The 15,306-nt window shown below is 41.7% G+C and overlaps 1 pseudogene; it reads right to left on the bottom strand.

Annotated features, from left to right (window-relative positions):
- Positions 1-489: 489 nt before the first annotated feature.
- LOC113894644 lies at positions 490-13,784 on the bottom strand (annotated as a pseudogene).
- Between the last annotated feature and the right edge of the window lie 1,522 nt (positions 13,785-15,306).

The following is a 15,306-nucleotide window of genomic DNA, read 5'->3' on the forward strand; positions in this document are numbered from 1 at the left end:
TCCCTTGGTATCTCTAATTTTCTTGAAGAGATCTCTAGTCTTTCCCATTCTACTGTTTTCCTCTATTTTGTGCAATGATCACTGAGGAAGACTTTCTTATCTCTCCTTGATATTCTTTGGAACTCTGCATTCAAATGAATATATCTTTCCTTTTCTCCTTTGCCTTTAGTTTCTCTTCTTTTCACAGCTATTTGTAAGGCCTCCAATTACTCTAAAATGTAAATGGATTAAATTCTCCAACCAAAAGACACAGACTGGTTGAATGGATACAAAAAGAAAGTGAAAGTGAAATCACTCAGTCGTGTCCGACTCTTAGCGACCCCATGGACTGCAGCCTACCAGGCTCCTCCGCCCATGGAATTTTCCAGGCAAGAGTACTGGAGTGGGGTGCCATTGCCTTCTCCAAGAAGAGGACTACACCAGCTCAAACTACCTGGATGCCCAAACTCACCTCAAGACTGCAGTGAATGTAATACAGGAAACGTTTCAGATCTCCCTAGTTCTCTACCTGGTAGTTCCATGGCTTGTTACTGAGCACCTCAATACACTGGAACCCAGAAGTTTCACACTTTCCTGTAAATGCAGTTCCTTTAGGAAAAAGTTTCATGTCTATACTCTGACCCAGGTCAGTCAAGACCAAGCTGGCAGATAAGTCATCATCTTTGTTGTCTTGTTCCAAAAATCTGTTTCTGAGTATGAAATTGTCTGGCTTGATGTCTCCGTGGATGATTTTGCAGTCATGGACTTGCTGGATCATGCAGAGCATTCTGATAGCAAAAGCGAAGACTAGTGCCTGAGGCGTCACTTTTTCAGGGATATTTTTATAGAGATTAATGGCATTTAATAATGTGCCATAACTGTAGAGGTCTCCTACTAGCACGCTGCCATTCTGGAACAGGTGGGCCAAATAAAATTTGATAAACATGTGTTGCATACTTGGCTTCAGTCTTTGCATCAGCTGGGTCCCAATGTAGAATTCCCAGAGGTTGGGAGCCTTCTGGACCTTCAAAGCAAATTTCTCCTTATTTTTGCTGTTGTTCACATCTCCATGGGTAACTTCATAGACTTGGGCGAAAGCCCCTTCTCCAATAAAGTGATCAATGTAGACCAGCAAAGAACCTAATTGGAATTCAGTCTTGGGCTTGATGGCTGGAAGCTTACATGCCCATTCATAAGTATTTGGATAGGAACTCACTGGTTTAGAAAGCCCGGATAAAAGTTTGAGAATCAACTCCTCATCCCAGGGGTTCTCAACAGTGAAGTTTGGAGCATCGACATTCCCAAGCAAGCCAGCCTGCATCAGTTCAGCCTGGAGCCCAGCACTGGCTTCTCCCGGATCCTCTGCAGTGGCAAAGTCGGGGTCTGTGACTTTACAGGCCTTGAGACCCTGCTCTGCCTCGCTTGTCAGCACAGCTGCAGCAGGCTGGCCCAGACAGAGCAAAGATGGCCCAAAGGGCCATCTGCGGGGCACACTGGGTCTGGGCTTGTCTCTTCAACTAGACTGAACTTTCTCTCTTTCAAGGGTTCCACCTTGTTTCTTTCACAAGAATCCAAAGCCACATGGGTGTGCTGGTTTGCTACCATATTTTCTTGCACCCACTGGAAGATAAAGAAAATATGCACCCACTGGATACAAAAAGAAGACCCATATATATGCTGTCTACAGGAAACCCACTTCAGACCTAAAGACACATACAGATGTAAGTGGATGGAAAAATATATTACATGCAAATGGGAAGCAAAAGAAATCTGGAGTAGCAATCCTCATATCAGATAAAATAGACCTTAAATAAAGAAGATTACAAGAGGTAAGGAAGGATGCTGCTGCTGCTGCTAAGTCCCTTCAGTCGTGTCCAAAGTAAAGTCTTGGAGTCTTGTCCGACTCTTAGCGACCCCATGGACTGCGGCCTACCAGGCTCCTCCGTCCATAGGATTTTCCAGGCAAGAGTGCTGGAGTGGGGTGCCATTGCCTTCTCCAGTAAGGAAGGATACTACATAATGATCAGGGATCAACCCAAGAGGAAGACATAGCAACTGTAAATATCTATGCACCCAACATAGAAGCACCTCAATACATAAGACAAACACTAACAGACATAAAAGGAGAAACTAACAGTAACACAATAGTAATAGGAGACTTAAACAACCCACTCACACCAATGGACAGATCATCAAAACAGAAAATTAATAAGGAAACACAAGTCTTAAATAACACATTAGATGAGATGGACCTCATTGCTATCTTCAGGACATTCCATCCAGATGCAGAAGAATACACCTTCTTCTCAAGTGCACATGGAACATTCTCCAGGATATACCACATCTTGGGTCACAAATCAAACCTCAGTAAATTTAAGAAAATTGAAAATTGTATCAAGCATCTTCTCTGAACACAGCACTATGAGACTAGATATCAATTATAAGAAAAAAAACTGTAATACAAACACATGGAGATTAAACAATAGGTTTCTAAGTAACCAACAGGTTACTGAAGAAATCAAAAGGGAAATCAAAAAATTTCTAGAAACAAATGACAAAGAAAACACGACAATGCAAAACCTATGGGATGCAGCAAAAGCAGTTCTAAGAGGGAAGTTTATAGCAATACAGTCCTACCTCAAGAAACAAAGACAGTATTCAGATGCAAACAAGTCTGATTTTAACATGCCACTGCTCTCTCCACTATTACAAATTGCATCATTCATTTGTCTAATAAATATTTATCAAGTGTTTATTATGTACCCGGCTGCAAGGTCTCTATAGAAAAGACAATGTCCTCACTTCCGTGAAACTCACTTTCTAGACAGGAGAACACACAACGTGCACGTAAATAGTACATAAGCAAGGTCACTGGAAGTGGCAGTTGGAACTGAGAAGAAAGCATGCAGTGTGATGTGGTGAAAAGTGATGGAAAGCACTTCCTTGGCACTAGAGCATTCCAGAAAAGTTCTCTCTGAAAATAAAACATTTAAGTCAAGTCTTAAAGATGGAAAAGAAACCACTGAGGCAAACATCTAGGGACCAAGGATTTCAGATGGATGGAAAAGCAAAAACAAAGCCTCTGACATGTTTGAGGAGAATAGGAAGGAATCCGAAGTGCAGGAACTGGTACCAGATGAGATGAACAGAAACCAATTATTTTACGGTTTTTTCAAATTTAAAATGTAACAAGTTTTTAAAAAGATTTTGTAGACCATGGTAATAAGTTTGTATTTTACTCAAGATTCAATGAAAAGTCAGTAAGGATGCTAAATAGACCAGGACATTATCTGAATTACATAGAAAATGATCTAGAAAATGAGCTGAAGGAGAATCAGCATGGAAGCAGGGGATTAATGAAAAAGCCATCACAGCCATCCATGTCATGGTACCCAGGACCAGGAAGCAGAGGGTAAGAGGCAAGAGATTAGTTTGGAGTTTACTGCAGCAATTCATGCTAGAGATCATCCTGTCTTAGACTAGGTCAGTGGTTCTTCAGATCAGATCAGATCAGTCGCTCAGTCGTGTCCGACTCTTTGCAACCCCATGAATCGCAACACGCCAGGCCTCCCTGTCCATCACCAACTCCCGGAGTTCATAGAGACTCACGTTCATCGAGTCAGTGATGTCATCCAGCCATCTCATCCTCTGTCGTCCCCTTCTCCTCCTGCCCCCAATTCCTCCCAGCATCAGAGTCTTTTCCAATGAGTCAACTCTTCGCATGAGGTGGCCAAAGTACGGGACTTTCAGCTTTAGCATCATTCCTTCCAAAGAAATGCCAGGGCTGATCTCCTTCAGAATGGACTGGTTGGATCTCCTTGCAGACCAAGGGACTCTCAAAAGTCTTCTCCAACACCATAGTTCAAAAGCATCAATTCTTCGGCGCTCAGCCTTCTTCACAGTCCAACTCTTCCATCCATACATGACCACAGGAAAAACCATAGCCTTGACTAGACGGACCTTTGTTGTCAAAGTAATGTCTCTGCTTTTGAATATGCTCTCTAGGTTGGTCATAACCTTCCTTCCAAGGAGTAAGCGTCTTTTAATTTCATGGCTGCAGTCACCATCTGTAGTGATTTTGGAGCCCAGAAAAATAAAGTCTGACAGTGTTTCCACTGTTTCCCCATCTATTTCCCATGAAGTGATGGGACCGGATGCCATGATCTTCGTTTTCTGAATGTTGAGCTTTAAGCCAACTTTTTCACTCTCCACTTTCACTTTCATCAAGAGGCTTCTGAGTTCCTCTTCACTTTCTGCCATAAGGGTGGTGTCATCTGCATATCTGAGGTTACTGATATTTCTCCCAGCAATCTTGATTCCAGCCTGTGTTTCTTCCAGTCCAGCGTTTCTCATGATGTACTCTGCATATAAGTTAAATAAACAGGGTGACAATATACAGCCTTGACGTACTCCTTTTCCTATTTGGAACCAGTCTGTTGTTCCATGTCCAGTTCTAACTGTTGCTTCCTGACATGCATACAAATTTCTCAAGAGGCAGATCAGGTGGTCTGGTATTCCTATCTCTTTCAGAATTTTCCACAGTTTATTGTGATCCACATAGTCAAAGGCTTTGGCATAGTCAATAAAGCAGAAATAAATGCTTTTCTGGAACTCTCTTGCTTTTTCCATGATCCAGTGGATGTTGGCAATTTGATCTCTGGTTCCTCTGCCTTTTCTAAAACCAGCTTGAACATCAGGAATTCACGGTTCACATATTGCTGAAGCCTGGCTTGGAGAATTTTGAGCATTACTTTACTAGTATGTGAGATGAGTGCAATTGTGCGGTAGTTTGAGCATTCTTTGGCATTGCCTTTCTGTGGGATTGGAATGAAAAATGACCTTTTCCAGTCCTGTGGCCACTGCTGACTTTTCCAAATTTGCTGGCATATTGAGTGCAGCACTTTCACAGCATCATCTTTCAGGATTTGGAATAGTTCGACTGGAATTCCATCACCTCCACTAGCTTTGTTCGTAGTGATGCTTTCTAAGGCCCACTTGACTTCACATTCCAGGATGTCTGGCTCTGGGTCAGTGATCACACCATGGTGATTATCTGGGTCGTAAAGATCTTTTTTGTACAGTTCTTCTGTGTATTCTTGCCATCTCTTCTTAATATCTTCTGCTTCTGTTAGGTCCATACCATTTCTGTCCTTTATCGAGCTCATCTTTGCATGAAATGTTCCTTTGGTATCTCTGATTTTCTTGAAGAGATCTCTAGTCTTTCCCATTCTGTTGTTTTCCTCTATTTCTTTGCATTGATCGCTGAGGAAGGCTTTCTTATCTCTTCTTGCTATTCTTTGGAACTCTGCATTCAGATGCTTATATCTTTCCTTTTCTCCTTTGCTTTTCGCTTCTCTCCTTTTCACAGCTATTTGTAAGGCCTCCCCAGACAGCCATTTTGCTTTTTTGCATTTCTTTTCTATGGGAATGGTCTTGATCCCTGTCTCCTATACAATGTCACGAACCTCATTCCATAGTTCATCAGGCACTCTATCTATCAGATCTAGGCCCTTAAATCTATTTCTCACTTCCACTGTATAATCATAAGGGATTTGATTTAGGTCATACCTGAATGGTCTAGTGGTTTTCCCTACTTTCTTCAATTTCAGTCTGAATTTGGCAAGAAGGAGTTCATGGTCTGAGCCACAGTCAGCTCCTGGTCTTGTTTTTGCTGACTGTATACAGCTTCTCCATCTTTGGCTGCAAAGAATATAATCAATCTGATTTCAGTGTTGACCATCTGGTGATGTCCATGTATAGAGTCTTCTCTTGTGTTGTTGGAAGAGGGTGTTTGTTATGACCAGTGCATTTTCTTGTCAAAACTCTATTAGTCTTTGCCTGCTTCATTCCATATTCCAAGGCCAAATTTGCCTGTTACTCCAGGTGTTTCTTGACTTCCTACTTTTGCATTCCAGTCCCCTATAATGAAAAGGACATCTTTTTTGGGTGTTAGTTCTAAAAGGTCTTGTAGGTCTTCATAGAACCATTCAACTTCAGCTTCTTCAGCATTACTGGTTGGGGCATAGACTTGGATTACTGTGATATTGAATGGTTTGCCTTGGAAACGAACAGAGATTATTCTGTCACTTTGAGATTGCATCCAAGTACTGCATTTCGAACTCTTTTGTTGACCATGATGGCCACTCCATTTCTTCTGAGGGATTCCTGCCCACAGTAGTAGATATAATGGTTATCTGAGTTAAATTCACCCATTCCAGTCCATTTCAGTTCACTGATTCCTAGAATGTCAACATTCACTCTTTTTTTTTTTTTAATCTTCTTCTTGGATTGATCCTTTGATCATTATATAGTGTCCTTCTTCATCTTTTTTCACAGCCTTTATTTAAAAGTCTATTTTTTTTTGATATGAGTATTGCTACTCCTGCTTTCTTTTGGTCTTCATTTGCATGAAATATCTTTTTTCCAGCCCTTCATTTTCAGTCTGTATGTGTCCCTTGGTTTGAGGTGGGTCTCTTGTAGACAGCATATATAGGGGTTTTGTTTTTGTATCCATTCAGCCAGTCTTTGTCTTTTGGTTTGGACATTCAACCCATTTACTTTTAAGGTAATTATCGATTAGTGTGATCCTGTTGCCACTTACTCTGTTGTTTTGGGTTCAAGTTTATAAACCTTTACTGTGTTTCCTGTCTAGAGAAGATATCTTAGCATTTGCTGAAGAGCTGGTTTGGTGGCACTGAATTCTCTCAGCTTTTGCTTGTCTGTAAAACGTTTCATTTCTCCTTCATATTTGAATGAGACTGGGTGTAATAATCTGGGTTGTAGATTTTTCTCTTTCATTACTTTAACTGGTCCTGCCATTCCCTTCTGGCCTGAAGAGTTTCTATTGGAAGATCAGCTGTTATCCTTATGGGAATCCCCTTGTGTGTTATTTGTTGCTTTTCCCTTGCTGCTTTTAATATTTGTTCTTTGGGTTTGATCTTCATTAGTTTGATTAACACATGTCTTGGGCTATTTTGCCTTGGGTTTATCCTGTTTGGGACTCTCTGGCTTTCTTGGACTTCTCCAAGAATTCCTTTCCATTTTAGGTAAGTTTTAAACTATTATCTCCTCAAGTATTTTCTCATACCCTTTCTGTCTTCTTCTTCTGGGACTCCTATGATTCGAATGTTGGGGCATTTAACATTGTCCCAGAGGTCTCTGAGGTTCAACATTCACTCTTGCCATCTCTTGTTTGACTACTTCCAATTTGCCTTGATTCATGGACCTGACATTCCAGGTTCCTATGCAATATTGCTCTTTACAGCATCGGACCTTGCTTCTATTACCAGTCACATCCACAGCTGGGTATTGTTTTTGCTTTGGCTCCATCCCTTCATTCTTTCTGGAGTTATTTCTCCACTGATCTCCAGTAGCATATTGGGCAGCTACTGACCTGGGGAGTTTCTCTTTCAGTATCCTATCATTTTGCCTTTTCATACTGTTCATGGGGTTCTCAAGGCAAGAATACTGAAGTGGGCACAGGCGGGCCTAGAGGAGCTATCCCACGTTGAAGGTCAGGAAGGGCGGCAGTAAGGAGATACCCCTCGTCCAAGGTAAGGAGCAATGGCTGTGCTTTGCTGGAACAGCTGTGAAGAGATACCCCACGTCCAAGGTAAGAGAAACCCAAGTAAGACGGTAGGTGTTGCAAGAGGGCATCAGAGGGCAAACACACTGAAACCATACTCACAGAAAACTAGTCAGTCTAATCACACTAGGACCACAGCCTTGTCTAACTCTGAAACTAAGCCATGCCCGTGGGGCAACCCAAGACAGGCGGGTCATGGTGGAGAGATTTGACAGAACGTAGTCCACTGGAGAAGGGAATGGCAAACCACTTCAGTATTCTTGCCTTGAGAACCCCATGAACAGTGGTTCTTCACTGGGTACAAAGTTGCATCCATCAGGAGACATGGAGCACACCTGGAGACATTTTTTTTTTTTTTTTGTCAAAACTGGAGAGACAATACTGACATCTAGTGGGCAGAGACCAAGGATGCTGCTAGACATGCTACAATACAGAAGATTGTGTCACTGAAAAAAATAGACATCTGGTCCATAATGTCAATGGTACCAAGGCTAAAAGACCCACAAAATTGGAGGAAAATAACAAAATTTGAGAAAGAGAAGTTTGAGATATATTTTAGTAAGTATAGACAGGATGCACCAAAAAGGGTTAAATAAAGTATAAAATCTCAATGTTTGATCTGTATAACTGGGAGGGCAAAGGTGCCAATTACCAAGATAATGAAGACCTGAGGAAAAATGAGATTGAGAGGAGTTTAATCAAGTATTCAGTTTGAAGTACACTGTGCTCAAGATGACTATTATTCAGACTGAGACCCCAAGTAGTTTAATTGATATAGAGGTTGAACTCTATAGGAAAACTCTGGACAAAAATACAAATATGAGAGTTATAAGCATTTGAAATTTTACTTAAAGACATGGAATTGAATGAGATCATATAGGGAGATAGGTGGGAAAGGAGCTGAAAAGGGAAGGGAAGACAATGAACGAGAAGGCAAGGGAAGAAAGCTCAGGTTTACACCTGAGGCACTTTCACTTTTCTAAAGACAGTTCAGAAAACTAGAAGGAACAATCAGGGAGGTAAGAGCAAAACCAGGAGAGTGGTACCATGGAAGCTAGGAGGGGAAAGAAAAGTATTTCAAGAAGGAGGCCATGGTTTATGGTATAAATGCCACCAAAAGGCTGAATAGAATGGAAACCAAATAGTATCCCTTAGCTCTGGCATCTTGGAGATCATTGCTGTTCAGTTGTTAAGTCATATTTGGCTCTTTTGCAACCCCAAGGACTGTAGCCCTCTATCCATGGGATTTCCCCAGCAAGAATACTGAAATGAGCTGCCATTTCTTCCTCCAGGGGATCTTCCTGACCCAAGGATCGAACTCAAGTCTCTTGCATTGGCAAGCGGATTCTTTACCACTGAGCCACCAGAGTGTTTTTAATGGAGTCGTGGGAATGGAAGCTGCTGTGAAATGAGGGAGGTGAAAAAATAGAGAGAGAAAATGCAAACAATTCCTATTTTGGGAATTGGAGTCAAAAATAAGGCAGACTGTAGAGTCAAGAGAGTTTGGTTTTGTATTTCTTAATGTGGAGACTGCTGATAGAAATGACCCAAGGAAAATGAGATGGGAAGGGAACTGAAAAGGTGAAGTTCTTAAGAAAGTAGAAAAGAATGGGATCCAGAACAAAAGTAGAAAGTAAGTGAAAGTCGCTGAGTTGTCTGACTCTTTGCAACCCCATGGGCTGTAGTTCATCAGGCTCCTCTATCCATAGGATTCTCCAGGCAATTTCCTTATGGAAAAGTTGCCATTTCCTTCTCCAGGGGTTCTTCCTGACTCAGGGATCAAACCCAAGTCTCCTGCATTGCAGGTGGATTCTTTGCCATCTGAGCAGAGGAGTTGTCCATCAGTAGGAGTAAGGATACTTCTTCCACTATAGTAAGAAAGATAAGCCCAGATGCAGGTAGGTTGAGAAGATAAGAGAGTTTCCCTATAATGGCTTTTATTTTCTCTATGTTGTTTCAGTTAAAGAAGGAAAAGTGAATGGCTGAAAAGAGCAGGGAGGAGGAAGAGATTTGAAGAGGGATAATCCCAAGTGAGGATCTTTGGTTAGCTCCATCCTTGCCCTGAAGTTTTGACTATCCTCAGCACCATGGCTAAGTGTCCATAATAATAAAGACTTCTCACTGAAAACACAGCTATCTGAACCCACACCACTTAACCAAGTCGTTGAGGATTATTGGAAATGATCTCACGGCAGAACAACTGGAATTACTAGACATGATTACCCCACACCACCAGTCTCTAGTCAGCATGTTCACTCACACTTCAAAGTATTGTCAAACTGAAGTCCATGTGCTGGATGGACAGTGAATCCAAACAAGCAAAAACTTCAAAGTCTGGAGCAAAGAAAGGTTTAGTAGTCAAGGAGGCACCAACCCAGAAGATGGGAGATGTCGACTGTCTCAAAAGCACCCTGTTTCCTGGCCAGGTTGCAAGGTTTATAAAGGCAAAAATGATAAAGGGGAGTGGGCAGGATTCTTCATGATTTTAGCTTCCTGATAAGACGCAGATGCAGACTTCCTGGAACTGCTTTTTTTGCTTGATGTGTCACTGTGGCGATTGTGATTGAACTATGTGTTTCTGTAAAGCAAACTATTAAATCGTGGTCTTGTGATCCCTTAACTTCTTTCCAGGAGAGAGAAAAAGGCGATGGTTGTGGCATTTTATAATTGACTTAGAGCCTTGGTGATGGTTCGGGAGTTTCAGTTCTTAATTGGCCCTCCCTGTGTCATCAATTTTAAGTCGGTTTGGGGCCAGCCGGTTGAAGCCACAGGACATTATCTCAACAGTGTCGGGTCATAAATCAAGGCATTGGTTTAAGCTAACAGTCATGGAAGAGATTACGTTGGGCTTGCTTTTCCCTTGTTTTTGCATTCTCTCACTTTCCCAGGTAGTAACTTTGAATCTGCTTTTTGGAACTCAGGGAAGGTCTAGGAGATTAAAGCCTTTTTCTATAAACAAGAAATGGGAGACACAGAAAGGCTTCTGACCCTGGGGGAACTCCACAGGGCCCAGTTCAGTTTTAAAACGATTATGTTATATATTCTTCAGCCTAAAATCTCAGTCTCTCGCTCTTCTCCCTCAGCTCTTAGTAAATGAACTTACCTAATATTTAACAATTCCCTCAATGTATTGCACTACATCTACAAATCTGCCTGCAATTGTTTCCATCTTGCTGCTGCTGCTGCTGCTAAGTCGCCTCAGTCGTGTCCGACTCTGTGCGACCCCAGAGACAGCAGCCCACCAGGCTCTGCCGTCCCTGGGATTCTCCAGGCAAGAACACTGGAGTGGGTTGCCATTTCCTTCTCCAATGCATGAAAGTGAAAAGTGAAAGGGAAGTTGCTCAGTCGTGTCCAACTCTTAGCAATCCCATGGACTGCAGCCCACCAGACTTCTCCATCCATGGGATTTTCCAGGCAAGAGTACTGGAGTGGGGTGCCATTGCCTTCTCCGGTTTGCATCTTACTTGTCTTTATTCCTGTTACAGTGGCCCAGCCAAAGATCAAACCCTCTATTTGTGCTCTAGATACAAAACACCCTGCCTTCCCAGCGCCTTTACTCCTTTATTTCTTCACCAAGTCACAGCTAAAGTCTTCAAAAGGCCAAGTTATCTACAGATATCCTATCATCCGGTGTTCACATATTTACCTTTCACTCACCTCTCAATGTCATCTGATTCAGCTTTCATCCCAGGATTCCAATTCCTCAGTTCACCAATGACTTCACTGCTGTTGTTCAGTCGCTCAGTCGTGTCTGACTCTTTGTGAACCCCTGGACTGTAGCCCAGCAGGCTCCTCTGTTCATGGGATTTCCCAGGCAAGAATACTGGAGTGGGTTGCCATTGCCTTCTCTAGGGGATCTTCTGCACCCAGGGACTAAACCTACATCTCCTGCACTGGCAGGTGGATTCTTTACCACTGAGCCACCAAAGAAGCCCTCACCAATGATTTACTTGCTGCTAATTTAAATGGACTTATTTCAGTAGCTATTACACTTGATCTCTTATGAACTCCCCACACTTTGATCACTTTGTCATTCTTCAAAAATTCTCTTACTTTGCCCTAAAACTGTCCCCTCCAAGTTTTACTCCTGTGGTGCTGCTCCTTTGCAATCTCTTGTACAGACTTCTCCACCTCCATCCAAACTTCAAGATGTTGGCCTTGGGCACGACTGTATATTTGGTGTTGTCTATTCTCATTTTCAGAGATGGCAATGGCTCCCCACTCTAGTACTCTTGCCTGGAAAATCCCATGGATGGAGGAGCCTGGTAGGCTGCAGTCCATGGGGTCGCTAGGAGTCAGACACGACTGAGCGACTTCACTTTCACTTTTCACTTTCATGCATTGGAGAAGGAAATGGTAACCCACTCCAGTGTTCTTGCCTGGAGAATCTCAAGGACGGGGGAGCCTGGTGGGCTGCTGTCTTTGGGGTCGCACAGAGTCGGACACGACTGAAGCAACTTAGCAGCAGCAGCATTCTCATTTTACATCAAAGATAACAAATTGGCAAGCTTCCAGCTCATCACCACTGTATGAAAAATAGTAAATATCCAACAGCTATGTGTTTGAATAATTAGTTATAAGACCAGAACTCAGTTGGGTTTAGGGTAAGGGGAAGAGGACACAATGTAAAACTAGCCACTAAAGTGAGCCCCAAGACAAGAAATTCCTCCCCACCCCAAATCAACAGTTTCTCCTAATAGTTAACATAAATTACCTAGACTAATTGATAACAATTGTCCAACAATAGACACTTGAGGATATCCTTGACATCTGGTGATTTTAAAATATGATCAGGAGGTTGTCTGGAGTATTTAGCCTGGGGTCTACAATCGAGAAAATCATACAGCTTAACTATACAGCCAAATAAAAGCTATATTAGAACACCCAGTAAAATGAGTGTCAAATAAAGACACTACCACCAATTTACTCGCTTATTTCTCTTCTAAGATACAGTGATCATTTTTTTGTTTACCTCTCTGATGCGAAGAGCTGACTCATTTGAAAAGACCCTGATGCTGGGAAAGATTGAGGGCAGGAGGAGAAGGGGATGACAGAGGATGAGATGGTTGGATGGAATCACTGACTCAGTGGACATGAGTTTGGATAAACTCCGGGAGTTGATGATGGACAGGGAGGCCTGGTGTGCTGCAGTTCTTGGGGTCACAGAGTCAGACATGACTGAGCGACTGAACTGAATTGAACTGATCAATCTCGTAAGTCAGCAAAGGAAAAGTAGAACCAAGGAAAGAGCACAGTCTGATTCACCTGCTTTCAGGCCAGCTTCATCTCAGTAAAACTCTGATAAAATTCAACTTGTTCTAAAACCACCTGATGAGTTAAAAAAAAAAAAATTGGTCCCAATCTAAACTCATCCAGAAATAACTGGTCAGCCAAGAGTTGGCTTTAAACAAATTCACTGGAGACCAGCTAATCAACAAAGTTTACCATTCACAAACTCATCCCCAAATGTTTATTCAAGTTTATATGAAATCAACTTATCAGAAAAGAGCTTCCTCATCCAAAGCTCATCAAAAGGCAGCTGTTTAGCCAGGACCTGGTTCTACACAAATTCACCCAAGACAAGCTGATCTGCAGAGAATTCTTTTGTCCAAAGAAGTTGTTCATCAATGAGCTACCCCAAACAGACTCACCCAAAACAAGTCAATACTCATCTAAAACAGCTGCCTCTAAACAAACTCTCCAAAAACTATAAAAAACATCAAAAAAGCGTTTCCCTTTCCACAGCTGGTTGGAAAACAGAGATCAGCTAAGGCCTGTATGTACAAAAAACACTATTCAAGAATAACTAATAAGCAAAGAACCAACCCATCTAAAATGCACCCCAAAACGGCTGTTTAATTAGGTGTTGTCTTACCATACAGTCATCCAAGAGTGGTTTGTTAGGCAAAGAACTGTCCTGACCAAAGCACTTCCTAAAAAAGCTATTCAGTCAGGCACTTGCTCTCCAAAAATTCATATCAAACACTATAGTCAATCAAACTCTGAGCTCTCAAAGCATTTTCTAAAATCTGGTATTCATGAAACACTTTAAAACCTTAACCTTGCTGAAAGCCACCTCAAAACTCACTATACCAAAAAAAAAAAAAAATCTGATCACACCAAATTTTATCCAAGTGCACAAATCAACAAAAGAACTGGACAAACTCAATCTCATCAAAATGAAATATCTCCTCACCTGCTCCTCTATCAAAACCCACATCCAGATCTAACATTTTCATTTTCAAGCTCTCACCCTCAAACACAAACCTGTACTACCCACAGAAAATTAGGATATATGCCCAAAAACCTTCTGTAGAGCCACTTTTCTATGGAGTGCTTTGATGAATGAATGCCAGAAGGACAGCCTTCTGTGTATCTAAAATTCTACTTCCCAGGTAGCACTAGTGGTAAAGAACATCTCCTGCCATGCAAGAGAAGTGAGTTTGATCCCTGGGTTGGGAAGATCCCCTGGAGTAAGAAAAGGCAACCCATTCCAGTATTCTTGTCTAGAAAATTCCATGGGCAGAGGAGCCTGGTGGGCTACAATCCATGAGTGAGCGACTAAACACAAAAAATTTTATTAGATAGGAAAAAACTACATAGGTTTATTACTAATCTCGTGACATTTTTTTAGATTGGGTATTAGGAAAATATGTCCAGAATTCTTGGCAGAGTGGTTTGGCCATTGGTTACAGGTGATAAAGTTGGCAAGAAAATCTTAACTTCTTTTTGGAAGTAAACTAATTACCACTTTGAACAGACATAATCTAAGGCATCTCTTTTTCTCTTAATTTCCACCCTGTTGCTCTGCCAAAAATAATCGAAATTCTACCACAGTAGAGTGGATGCTTCCAGGGTGGCTCAGTGGTGAAGAACCACCATCCCCCACCCCGGTCAATATAGGAGATGCAGGTTTGATTCCTGGATCGGGAAGATCCCCTGGAGAAGGAAATGGCAACCCACTCCAGTTTTCCTGCCTAGGAAATCCCATGGACAGATGGGAGCTGGGTGGGCTACAGTCCCGGGGTCACAAAGAATCGGACACAACTGAGCGACTGAACACAACAAAAGAGCGGTTGTGCACAGCGGGGCTCTCAGGAGATCCATGAAACCCCTGAAGTTGGTGGATACACATTGTGTTCATGGGCATCTGTGCATTTTTCCTGAGGAGACAGTGTCCATAAATCAAAGAAACGTACACTAAAGCCAATAAGAAATACCAAGAAATATCTAGAACTACAGGGCTAGGTGTTGCCTGTAGTTCACAAAATACTGTGATGAATCCTGATAGCCTAAGCCATTTAAGAAAAATAAATTACCTCTCTGTTTTTGCTGATGTCTCTCAGTTTTCAAAAGATTTAAGAATTTTCCCCTTTTATATTACATATTTCTTGACTCCCACCTCCATAATTATATTATTGCAAGTATCAGCTTTCAAAGTTAAAATTCCTTGTGTAAGAAAGTACTTTGCTTTCTTTATTTCCCACATTTATTTTGGTCAAAACCTATGGACTGCTCAGTTTACCTCTCTGTTTTTACTGATGTCTCTCAGTTTTCGAAAGATTTAGTAATTTTCTCCTTTTATATTACATATTTCTTGACTCCCACCTCCATAATTATATTATTGCAAGTTATCAGCTTTTGAAGTTAAAATTCCTTATCTAAGAAAGTACTCCACTTTCTTTATTTCCCACGTTTATTTTGGCCAAAAACTATGAACTGCTCAGTTTCCAAGCTAGGGC

The sequence above is a fragment of the Bos indicus x Bos taurus genome, chromosome 6 (genome assembly GCF_003369695.1).
Source record: "Bos indicus x Bos taurus breed Angus x Brahman F1 hybrid chromosome 6, Bos_hybrid_MaternalHap_v2.0, whole genome shotgun sequence".
Classification (NCBI taxonomy): Eukaryota; Metazoa; Chordata; class Mammalia; order Artiodactyla; family Bovidae; genus Bos; species Bos indicus x Bos taurus.